Genomic DNA, 10809 nt, shown 5'->3' with positions numbered 1-10809 from the left:
TTAGTCTTCTACAAAGCAGAAACAAGTCCGTTGGCAGCAACTTTGTCTTTAGCATCAGGGTCTGCGCGCGCGGCACTGTCTGCGCGCGCGACGCTGTTGGCATCTGCCTATGGCTGGGCGCTGGCGATGGCTATCGGTGGGGCGACAGAGGCACATGCGCGCTTGTCACTTGGAACTGCCGAGACCACGGGGCCGACCGTGGCGACGGGCATTGGGAAGCTGGCCAGGATGCCACGGGGCGCGTCCAAGGGTCATGGGGCATGGTTGGAAAGCCGCCCATGACATTCTCCCCCACCAGAGTTGGCGACGTCCTCGGCGACTTTCTTTCAAGGTAATCATCAATCAGGCTCTTATAGGCTTTGAGGTTTGTTCCTCTCTCCCAAGTATTCTCCTCTACATCAGATCCCTGCCATTTCACCAAGAACTCCTGGTGATCTTTTCTTGAGGCGTGAATTACTCGATCATCAAGAATAGCTTCAGCACACCTTTTCCCGGTTGAATTGGGACCTCGAATACTTGGTATTATGAGTTGGCTTTGTGAAGGATCCTCAATATCTTCCCGAAAAGGTTTCAGGAGACTGACATGGAAAACAGGATGGATTTTCCACCAAGCTGGGGTATCCACCCGGTATGCAACTTTCCCAATGCTCCTTTCAATGGACAAGGGTCCAATATATTTTTGCAATAGGCGAGGGTCATGGACACCTGCAAATAAGTATCGCTTTGGGATTTTGACCATCACTTTGTCTCCCACTTGGTATTCAACAAAGCGGCGATTCTGATCAGCATGCCTCTTCATCCGCTTTTAGGCTTTGACAAGATAGCTCCGCACTATCTCCAAATTTTGCTTCCATTCTTTTGAGAAGCTAGCAGATCGAGGAGATTTTGTCATGTTTGGTGCGTTCACTGTGTGAGGGAGTAGCGGTTGCTATCCGGTAATAATTTCAAAAGCACTTTTGTTAGTACTTGAGCTCTTTTGTGAATTGAAACATAGTTGAGTAGCATCCAAAAGCTTCACCCAGTTCTTCTGCGATCCGGTCACAAAGTGTCGGAGATATTCCTCTAGCATGCCATTAAATCGCTCCGTCTGTCCATCAGATTGCGGATGAAAACTTGAGCTATGACTGAATTTTGACCCGAGACACTTAAAGAGTTGGGTCCAAAAATTTCTAGTGAAGCGTGAGTCGCGATCACTAACAATGTCTTTAGGTAGGCCCCAATATTTGACGACATGAGAGAAGAATAGTCGAGCTGTATCTTCTGCTAATATATATTGTGGGGCTGCTATAAAGGTAGCATACTTGGAAAACCGATCCACCATAACCAAGATAGTTGTGAGATCTCCGACCTTGGGCAATCCGGTGATGAAGTCCAGGGAAACGCTTTCCCAAGGTCTTTTTGGGACAGCTAGTGGTTCCAAGAGCCCTGCCTGCGTCAAGCGGTCTGACTTATCCTTCTGGCATACTAGACAAGTCTTCACATACTGAGCAACGTCATCGACCATTTGAGGCCAATAATATGCACAGCAAAGCAATGCCATGGTGCGTTCCTCACCGGGATGACCGACCCACAAAGTATCGTGGCATTCCGCTAGAAGAGCCCTTCGCACATCTCCTTCTTTAGGAACATAAAGTCCGTTCCCTTTCACTTTCAGGAAACCATCTTCGGTGTAGAATTGGTGAGTCTTGCCCTGTCCTACCAAATCAACCAAATATTGTGCAGCAGGATCCTTGATGAGTAGATCCTGCATCTGGTATTTTATGGTGGTGGTTACTTTGCTTCCCTTTAGGGTGGCGAGTACACACACCGATGCTAGATCAGCTCTCCGACTGAGTGCATCAGCAACATGATTGGTCTTCCCACTTCGGTACTCCAGGTTGAAGTGAAATTCTGTTAGGATTTCCTGCCACCTAGCATGTCGACCATTCAGCTTTGGCTGGGTCATGAAATGGCTAATGGCTGTGTTGTCTGCCTTGACCACGAATGGGGCTCCCAGTAGATAATACCTCCAAAGGCGTAAGCAATGAATGATAGCCAATAATTCTTTCTCATGGGCGGCATAGCGCCGCTCTGCATCCTTCAGCTTCCGGCTCTCGTATGCTACGGGATGCCCTTCTTGTAGCAATACTCCACCAAGTGCATAGTCGGAGGCATCCGTTTGCACTTCGAATGGCTTGGCCAAGTCAGGGAGGGCCAAGACTGGGCTACTAGACATAGCCATTTTCAATGCATCGAAGGCCTCTGCCCGCTTGGGGCCCCAATCCCACGGTGTGACCTTCTTGAGAAGTTCTGTCAGCGGCACTGCAATGAGGGAGTAACTTTTCACAAAACGCCGATAGAAGTTGCATAGGCCAAGGAACGACCTCAAGGCATGGATATCCTTAGGAGGCGGCCATTCTTTGATGGCCTGAATCTTCTGTTGGTCCATCTTGATCCGCCCTTCCTCGATGACATGTCTGAGGAAGTCAATTTGTTTCTGAGCAAAGGAGCACTTGGATAGCTTCGCATATAATTTGTGCTCCCGCAATCGGGCTAGGACTTTCCGCAAATGCTCCAGGTGTTCTTCCAGTGTCTGGCTATATACCACAATGTCATCCAAATAAACCACGACGAATTCATCAATGTATTCTCGGAAGACTTGGTTCATCAAGGTGCAAAATGTGGCTGGCGCGTTAGTCAAGCCAAAGGGCATAACCAGGAAGTCGTACGACCCATATCTTGTCACACAGGTCATTTTGTGCTCATCACCCTATGCAATTCGAACTTGCCAATAACCTGTCCTCAGGTCTATTTTGGTGAATACCGTCGCACTACCTAGTCTATCAAACAAGTCTGCCATTAGCGGAATAAGGTACTTGTTTTTCACAGTGATTTTGTTTAGAGCCCGGTAATCCACGCAGAGTCATAAACTACCATCATGTTTCTTTTGGAATAGCACAAGGGACCCGTATGGGGACTTGGAGGGCACGATGATCCCTGTGTCTAGCATTTCCGTCAATTGTCTTCGAAGCTCGGTGAGTTCAAGTTGTGACATTCTATACGGCGCTCGGGCAGGTGGCTTCGCACCCGGCACCAACTCAATCTCATGGTCCACAGTTCGCTAGGTGGAAGACACTTTGGCATGTCTTGTGGCATGATGTCTTCAAATTCCAGAAGCAACTCCTTCACGGGTGCAGGAATGGGACCCGAGGAGCGTTCTATATCTTCCATGCAGAGGGTAGCCAGGAACGTGGGTTCATGTCTTTTTACCCCCTTCTTCAACTGCAAGGCCGAGATGTTCTCGGCGGCCATATTCATAGGAATACACGAAATAATGTAGGGCTTAGCTCCATTTTCTCCCATCATCAGTAGCAAGTCTGCATACGGTGCGGGCATGGTATTGGTATGTCTCAGGAATTCCAACCCCACTATCAACTCGAAGTCATCTATAATCACCACGCGCAGGTTGAACTTTCCTTCATAAGGGCCAAGTTTCACCGGTACTTCTTTGGCTATTCCACCCACTGGCTGAGGTGGTGAGTTGATAGCCTTGACACGACCTTTGCCCTTTCCTACAACTAGGCCAAGGCGCTCCACCTGAGTCGAGGCTAAGTAGTTGTGGGTAGCACCAGTGTCTATCATCACCCGAATGGGCTTGCTATTTACCTTCATGTCAACAAACATTAAGGTCCTCTCTTGATGAGGGGGAGTCCTATCGTTCGCCTTCTTTTTCCCTTTCTTGGCGATTGGACAGGGGTCCTTCTTCTTACGGATACCAGCACTGGTTCCCGATAGGGGTTCAGAAATAGAGCCAACAATGGCATTGAATGCACCAACTGGTTCGATCTGGTCCGCATCATCGGCATCGACATCCGTCCCATCCTCAAAAGCTTGATGGGCGTTCATCTGTGCATGTTGGCAATCATTGTTCCAATGTGATCCGCCGCAATGACGGCATCCTGAGGGGGGTTTCCTCTCTCGATCATTGTTGTTAGATGCAGCACTAGTACTGCTTGAGGAGGGAGCCTTAGATTTGGTTGCACTCCGGTCTCCTCCACTTCTGCTAGGGCCACAAGTGTTCGGCTGGCCTCATTTGTATCCTCCTCGGACAGGCTGTTGAGGCCTGTCCTTCCGGGCTTCCACTTGATAATCCCCAAGGCACTCTGCTGCTTGGATTGCCTTAGGTAACGTGTCTACCCTTTGTCTTTGCAACTCCATGCGGGCATAAGGTTTTAACCTTTCCAGGAAGGTGAAGAGTTTGTCTTTGTCCCCCATGTCGCGGATGTTCAGCATGAGCGCAGAGAATTCCCGCACGTAATCCCGCACTGATTTGGTCTGGCGGAGCTCCCGTAGCTTCCTCCTAGCATTGTACTCAACATTTTCGGGGAAGGACTGTAGGCGTATGGCTGCCTTCAGTTCTGCACATGTCTCGAGGGCATCTTCACCAGCCTTGATGGCTTCGTATTTCACCCGCCACCAGAGTTTGGCATCACCCTGAAGATACATGGCAGCAGTTGCTACCTTCTTAGCTTCTTCTAGGCCCCCACGGCATCGAAGTATTGTTCGATGTCGAAGATGAAGTTTTCCACTTCTTTGGCATTCCGAGCTCCACTGTATGGCTTTGGCTCAGGAATTTTCAGTTTTTGGGCCACAGGGGCGAGGTTCACAATACCCCCGATTTTGTTTCCACCTCCTCGAAGCAGGCCTTTTAAAGCAGCATTGACAATGTTGAGCTGGCCTGTCAAGTTGTCTATAGTTTGTTGCATGGCAGTCACCCTGTCTGCCTCTTGTGCCCTGTTGGCTAAATCCTCGGCGCGCTCCTGTTGAAGGACCTCAAATTTACCAAAAATTTTGGCTGCCAGTCTCCTTCAGAGTCGCGACTGATGTTTTCTAAGTCAACTTCGGCCTGGATCAGTCTGCAGTCCAGGTCATCCAATTTTTGCACTAGGCTGGTCTTTAGGTCATGCACCATTTCTACGATGGGCCGTAATGCGTCAACCGTTCCCTCAAGAGTCGCGATGCGATCCCCATAATTCACCATGGTCAGAAATTGTGGTAATTGCAATGTAATCCCTCGTACGATGTCGATCCTAGGCTCTGATACCAACTGTTACGTGGTGCCTTCCTGATGTTCCTTGGAAGGGCGACATAAGGCTAAGCAATCGATGTCAGTGCGATTGTTGTTCGCCAACTGAGGTCCCCTCCGTACGCTAGACTAGATTGTCAGTAACGTACGGGAAAACCAATGTCATGATCAATTGAAAGAGAGAGCAGAAAAGAGAATTGAGAATGAAAGAAAGCTTGATTGCATTGAATGAAAGCTATTACAGAAAAACAACACGGTGTCGGGGGGAGAGACACCAGTAGAGAGAATTGTTTGCTTGCTTGAAAGTTTGATTGCTTGGTCCCCCTTAATAATGCTTAAAAAAAATAAACCAAAGTTACATCACTAGGCCTATGAAAGCTGGAAAATCACACTTAAAGAAAATGCAGTAAAACTACTCTATATTTACAATGAAAAGGACTTAGTCTTCTACAAAGCAGAAACAAGTCCGTTGGCAGCAACTTTGTCTTTAGCATCAGGGTCTGCGCGCGCGGCATTGTCTACGCTGCGGCGCTGTTGGCATCTGCCTATGGCTGGGCGCTGGCGATGGCTATCGGTGAGGCGACAGAGGCACATGCGCGCTTGTCACTTGGAGCTGCCGAGACCACGGGGCCGACCGTGGCGACGGGCATTGGGAAGCTGGCCAGGATGCCACAGGGCGCGTCCAAGGGGTCATGGGGCATGGTTGGAAAGCCGCCCATGACACTACACATGCCATCAAAATTATATTAGTGGCTATTTTTTGGAGAGAGAAAGAGATGGAATTTTGGAGTTAAGTCTTGAATCTAGAGAGAAGGAGGAGCACATCCCTCATCAACACACTTTAAGGTAAGTGTTTAAGATGAATTTGTGGCTACATAACACCATTTAATGTTAGTTCTAACATCATTCATGGATCAAAATCTATAGGGAATGTATTGAATCTTCAAGAACACCAAAAAGAGAAAAAGTGAGATTCTTCCACCAAGAGGTAATTCCTTCACTTGAGCTTCACATAAATGATATATTGAAGTATGGGTAGCATGTTTACGAAGTTTATTTGAAGTTATAATGAAATATTATATAAACCCTAAGAGTGGGTCTTGAAGATAGTATTTTGAATGAAGAAGAAGGTAAATAGTGGTGAGTTGATATAAATGGAATTGTTTTGAGTTTTTTAATGATGCCAATAGACTTGATAACCTAATTGAAGGAGGAATTGCCATTTGGCTAAGAAGTAACACTAGTTCATGAATTGAATGTTCTTGAACCTAGAGTTTTACTGGAGAAGATAATTAATAGTGACTTGGTGAGGTCGAGTAAATAATATAGTATCATTAATGACTCTAAATGAGTATTTAATGATAAAAATATAATTTAATAAGCTAATTGATAGAGCTATTGGATAATTTGGAATGGTTGAAGGCTTGTTGCCGAATTGTGAAGCCTAAATAGATATTTATGAATTTTTCGTGTTTATTTTGATGTAGTTGGGATATCTAATAGTAGATATTGAATTGTTGGCGATATTTGAGCATTTTAATCAATTGGAGCGGTGTAGTATTATTTGGAGCTTGAAGGTTGAGGTAAGTTGATTATGACTTACTCTACTTGAAAGATTCTCTCTAAAGCATGTTTTGAGTTAATACGTGACATTACTTATAAATGTGCATCCGTACTTGTGGGGACAAGCGGGAAGGATATCACCATGTGTTTATTAATTTGTTGATTTTGAAGTGTCATGTGATTTTATATAAACATCTTAATTTCAAAACTTGTTTGCAAGATGACACTTGAGGAAAACGTTATAAGTTTTATTAAAATTTATCTGTTAATAAGAGTATAAGCTATTTGAGTGCTAAATATATGTTTTCATGAAAAAATATGTGGTTTGAAATTTGAACAAGGAAGTAGCACTTGTTGTATCTTTAAAAGATTGATGTTAAATTGCTAAAGGCATTAACATGAAAAAGGTTATTCATTTGATTTTGTTCAAATGGTTTGGATTGACTATGAAAATCATAATTTGATAAAATAGATCCTTCGAGACTATTAGGCTATGAATCTATTTTTGATAATCAAATATTTTGGGAGTTACTAGTGGAGACCACCGAGATTGGTTCGAATATTTAGTTCGTTACCATAGAACTACACGTACTGGTATAGGGACATATTCCAAGGCTTCAGCCGAGGTTTGTGGGAGAAAGTCCCCCATTAAGAGGGAAAATAATCATTACTTAAAATAATGAGGTTAAGTCGACCCGTACGGTACTACGAAAAGCCACCCAGACAAGTAAGGTCAAATACTTATTGCTAGGTCGATCACCTAGTAGTTGTTTATTATGTTGGTGTCGGCATAGTACTCCTGGTGAAAGATAAAGAAGACTTTCTTATGTTTATGCCTAAGGAGCCGAAAGTGATTTTAATGACTTAATAAAATTGAAATTGTTTTGTATGATTTTTATTCAAAATCTTGGATTGATATAAATGTTCTAAGAATATATATCATGACTTATACTTCACTCTTCTTTTCATTTGAAATGATAAAAAGCATGATTTATATAATTGTTTATGTAGCACCCCGGAAAATTTTGAAGTACTTAAACGCTATTAAGAAAGTTGATGTGCGCTAATTATATTATTTTATGTGCAGACGAGGACTATTAATTTGATGGATATCAATTGGATATGATAATAAGTGTATGAGGCATATTATAAGTGACGTGGGGTCTAAGGAGGGCCTTAAGTCTAAGTCAAGTTGGAAATTACATGATAGACTAAAGTTCCAAATGAGTACGTATAAGACCAAAATTTGGAAGAGAATATCTACATATATATAAATGGTTATGTGATGGAAACCTATCAAATAAAAGATATTCGAGTCTAGTTTCTAACGCTTCAAACCGTTTGTCATTTGGATATTCCTACAAGAAGTTATGACCAAATCACCAAAGGTTGGCGGAGGAGCCAGCGGATGTGAAGCATCTGAGGCCGCGTCCGAAAGAGAGGCTGGCAGTGAAGTAATGCCATAGCGTCCAGGTCTGTATCCGAACTTCAAAGAGGAGTGAAGTGGGGATGCGAAGCATCCAGGGCTGCATTCGAAACCCAGAATTCTGGGCTTATAAATACAAAATCGGGGGAAAAGGTTATTTTGTGTATTTGGGGGTTAGGATTCTTGAAGTGAAGGGGCGATTTTGAGCTCAAATCAAGTCCAATCAACCAAGGTAAGTTGTTAATGATGTTTTGGGTTGATTATTACTCAATATACATGAGTACTAACATCATTCTTACATCCAAATACTAGATTTCTTCATGAGTAGTTAGAAGTATTTGAAGTATTTATTAAAGTTTTAATGGTTGAAAGATTGGATTATAAAACTCTAGTTCATGGCATGAATAGTACTTTTGAGAAAATAAGAGAGAAGATGAATGGTAATCTTGAAGATAAAATTATGAATACAATGAACCTATGGAATTATTTGTTAGCAAAAGATGGAAGTGATCAACTAAGTAATCACCCGAATTGTATATTTTGCAAGTGTTGATTATGGAAAACTGTGAATAGTAACTTGGTGACAATGGACAATTGATGTAGTATCATTTATGACTCTGAATGGGTATTAAAGCATAAGAATGATGTTAATTGGTCTAGCATGTAAAACTATTTGGCGATTTGAGTTGTTGGAGGCTTGTAGCCAACTTGTGAGTCATATTTGGATGTTGATCAATATCTTAGGTCATATTTTGATGTAATTAGGATATCTAATTGTAGATATCGACTTGTTGGTGATGTTGAGTATTTTAATCAATATTGGAATGATGGAGGAGGATTGAAAGCTTGTGAATGTTAATAAAGCGAAAGCGAGGTAAGTTGATTAAAACTTACTTTTCTTGAGAGACTTTCTCTAAAAGCATGTTTCGAGTTAATACTTAAGTTGTTTGCAAATGTTCTTTCGTGCTTGTGGGGACAAATAAGTACGGATGTCTCCATGTACTAGAATATTATGTTGCATATGTAGTGTCATGCCGTTTTATAAAATTTTATTTTAAATCTTGTTGGCAAAGTGACACTCAAGATAAATGTTATAAGTTTTTATCAAAACTTACGTATTGACAAGAGTATACATATTTGAGTGCTAAAGATAATTTTTCATGGAAAGTATTTTTTTTGGAAATTGACGAACAGAATAGCACTTGTGGTATCTTTTAAAGAATTATGCTAAATTGTTAAAGGCTTTAGCATGTAAAAGGTTATTTATTTAAAGTTTGTTCAAAGGATTTAGTTTTTCTATAAATGCTATGATTTGATAAAAATAGATCATGTGGGGCTACTATGCTATGAATCTATTTGAAGTATCAAATGTTTTGGGATTTACTTGTGTTCACCGAGATTGACTTCGGATATTCGTGTTCGTTGTCATGAAACTACACGTGCTGGTGTAGGCGTAGATGGACACTTTATGGTATAGACTACGGCAGAGTGATCTCCCTCGAGAGAGTACTATTTTGTGCTATTATTAGCATGGCTGAGTCGATTCGTACGGCACTACGATGAGACGACCTGAGCAAGTAGGGTATATGATACTTGCCGCTAGGTACATAACCTAGTTGACCTTTTTGTGTCGGTGATGGTATAGTACTCCAAGTGAAAGGTAAGGATGATTTCCTTATATTTAGGCCTAAGGAGCCGAAAGTGATTTCGATGACTTAAAGCAAATGGAATGATTTTATCCAAAATTTTGGATAGATGTAAATATTTTAAAAGTTTATATTATGGGTTATATCTCACTTGGTTGTTATTTAAAATAACAAGGGTCGTGAATTGATAAAATTTCTTATCGTTTTATATCAAATATTGGTGCATTATTTTTATAAAGTTTGTCCCAAGAACTTAAGTTAGAGAGAGTCTATGACACTTATTGAGTACCGATATGGTGTACTCAGCCCTTAGGGGCCCCCAGGGCCTTGCTTACTTTATATGTTTCAGTATGATATATGATACGTGGCATTTGGTCAGGCTAGGATGACTCTCTTTCCGAGGTATTATGAAGCACCACTTTTATTTCGTGGTAGCTATCATGTTCTTCCTTATTTTATTTTGTTGGAACTACTCCAACCGTTGGTTCTATTCTTTGGTATAGAGGCTCCATAGATAGTTGTGAAAGATTATAATAACGGGGTTGTACACGACATACATGAAAGTATATTTATTTTACTTAGTCTCATTGTTATTATCATGAAAGACATCATGTGTGATTTTGAATTGAAAAATATTTTATCATTTAACTTGAAAATGTATATGATTTTCAAAGAGCTTCCGTAGTTAAATTGATTTTCATGCATATGATTTGGGTGCATCACATGGTTTGGTTCGCTCGGGTCGGGTAGTATGTCGGGTGCCAGTCACGTGAATTTTGGGTCGTGACAGTTTATCACTTTATATCAAATACTGATTGCATAATTTTTGTAAAATCTTGTCCTTGGAACTTGAGTTACAGAGAGCCTACAATACTTATTGAGTACCGTGGTGGTGTACTAATCCCTTATGGCCCCTCTTCAGGGCTCCGCTTACTTTACATGTTTCACGATGAGGGGTATGATACGTGGCATGCAGATATGTCTAGGATGACTCTCTTCCCAAAGTATATAGTGAGGCATCACTCCTATTGTGGTAGCTATCATGTTGTCTTTTTTTATTTTTATGTTAGTCGGGCATTGGCCCAAATATTAAGTTCTATTCTTGGTAT

This window comes from Nicotiana tabacum, chromosome 14 (genome assembly GCF_000715075.1).
Source record: "Nicotiana tabacum cultivar K326 chromosome 14, ASM71507v2, whole genome shotgun sequence".
Taxonomy (NCBI): Eukaryota; Viridiplantae; Streptophyta; class Magnoliopsida; order Solanales; family Solanaceae; genus Nicotiana; species Nicotiana tabacum.
The sequence above is the reverse complement of the archived record's forward strand: the minus strand, read 5'-3'. Positions refer to the sequence as shown.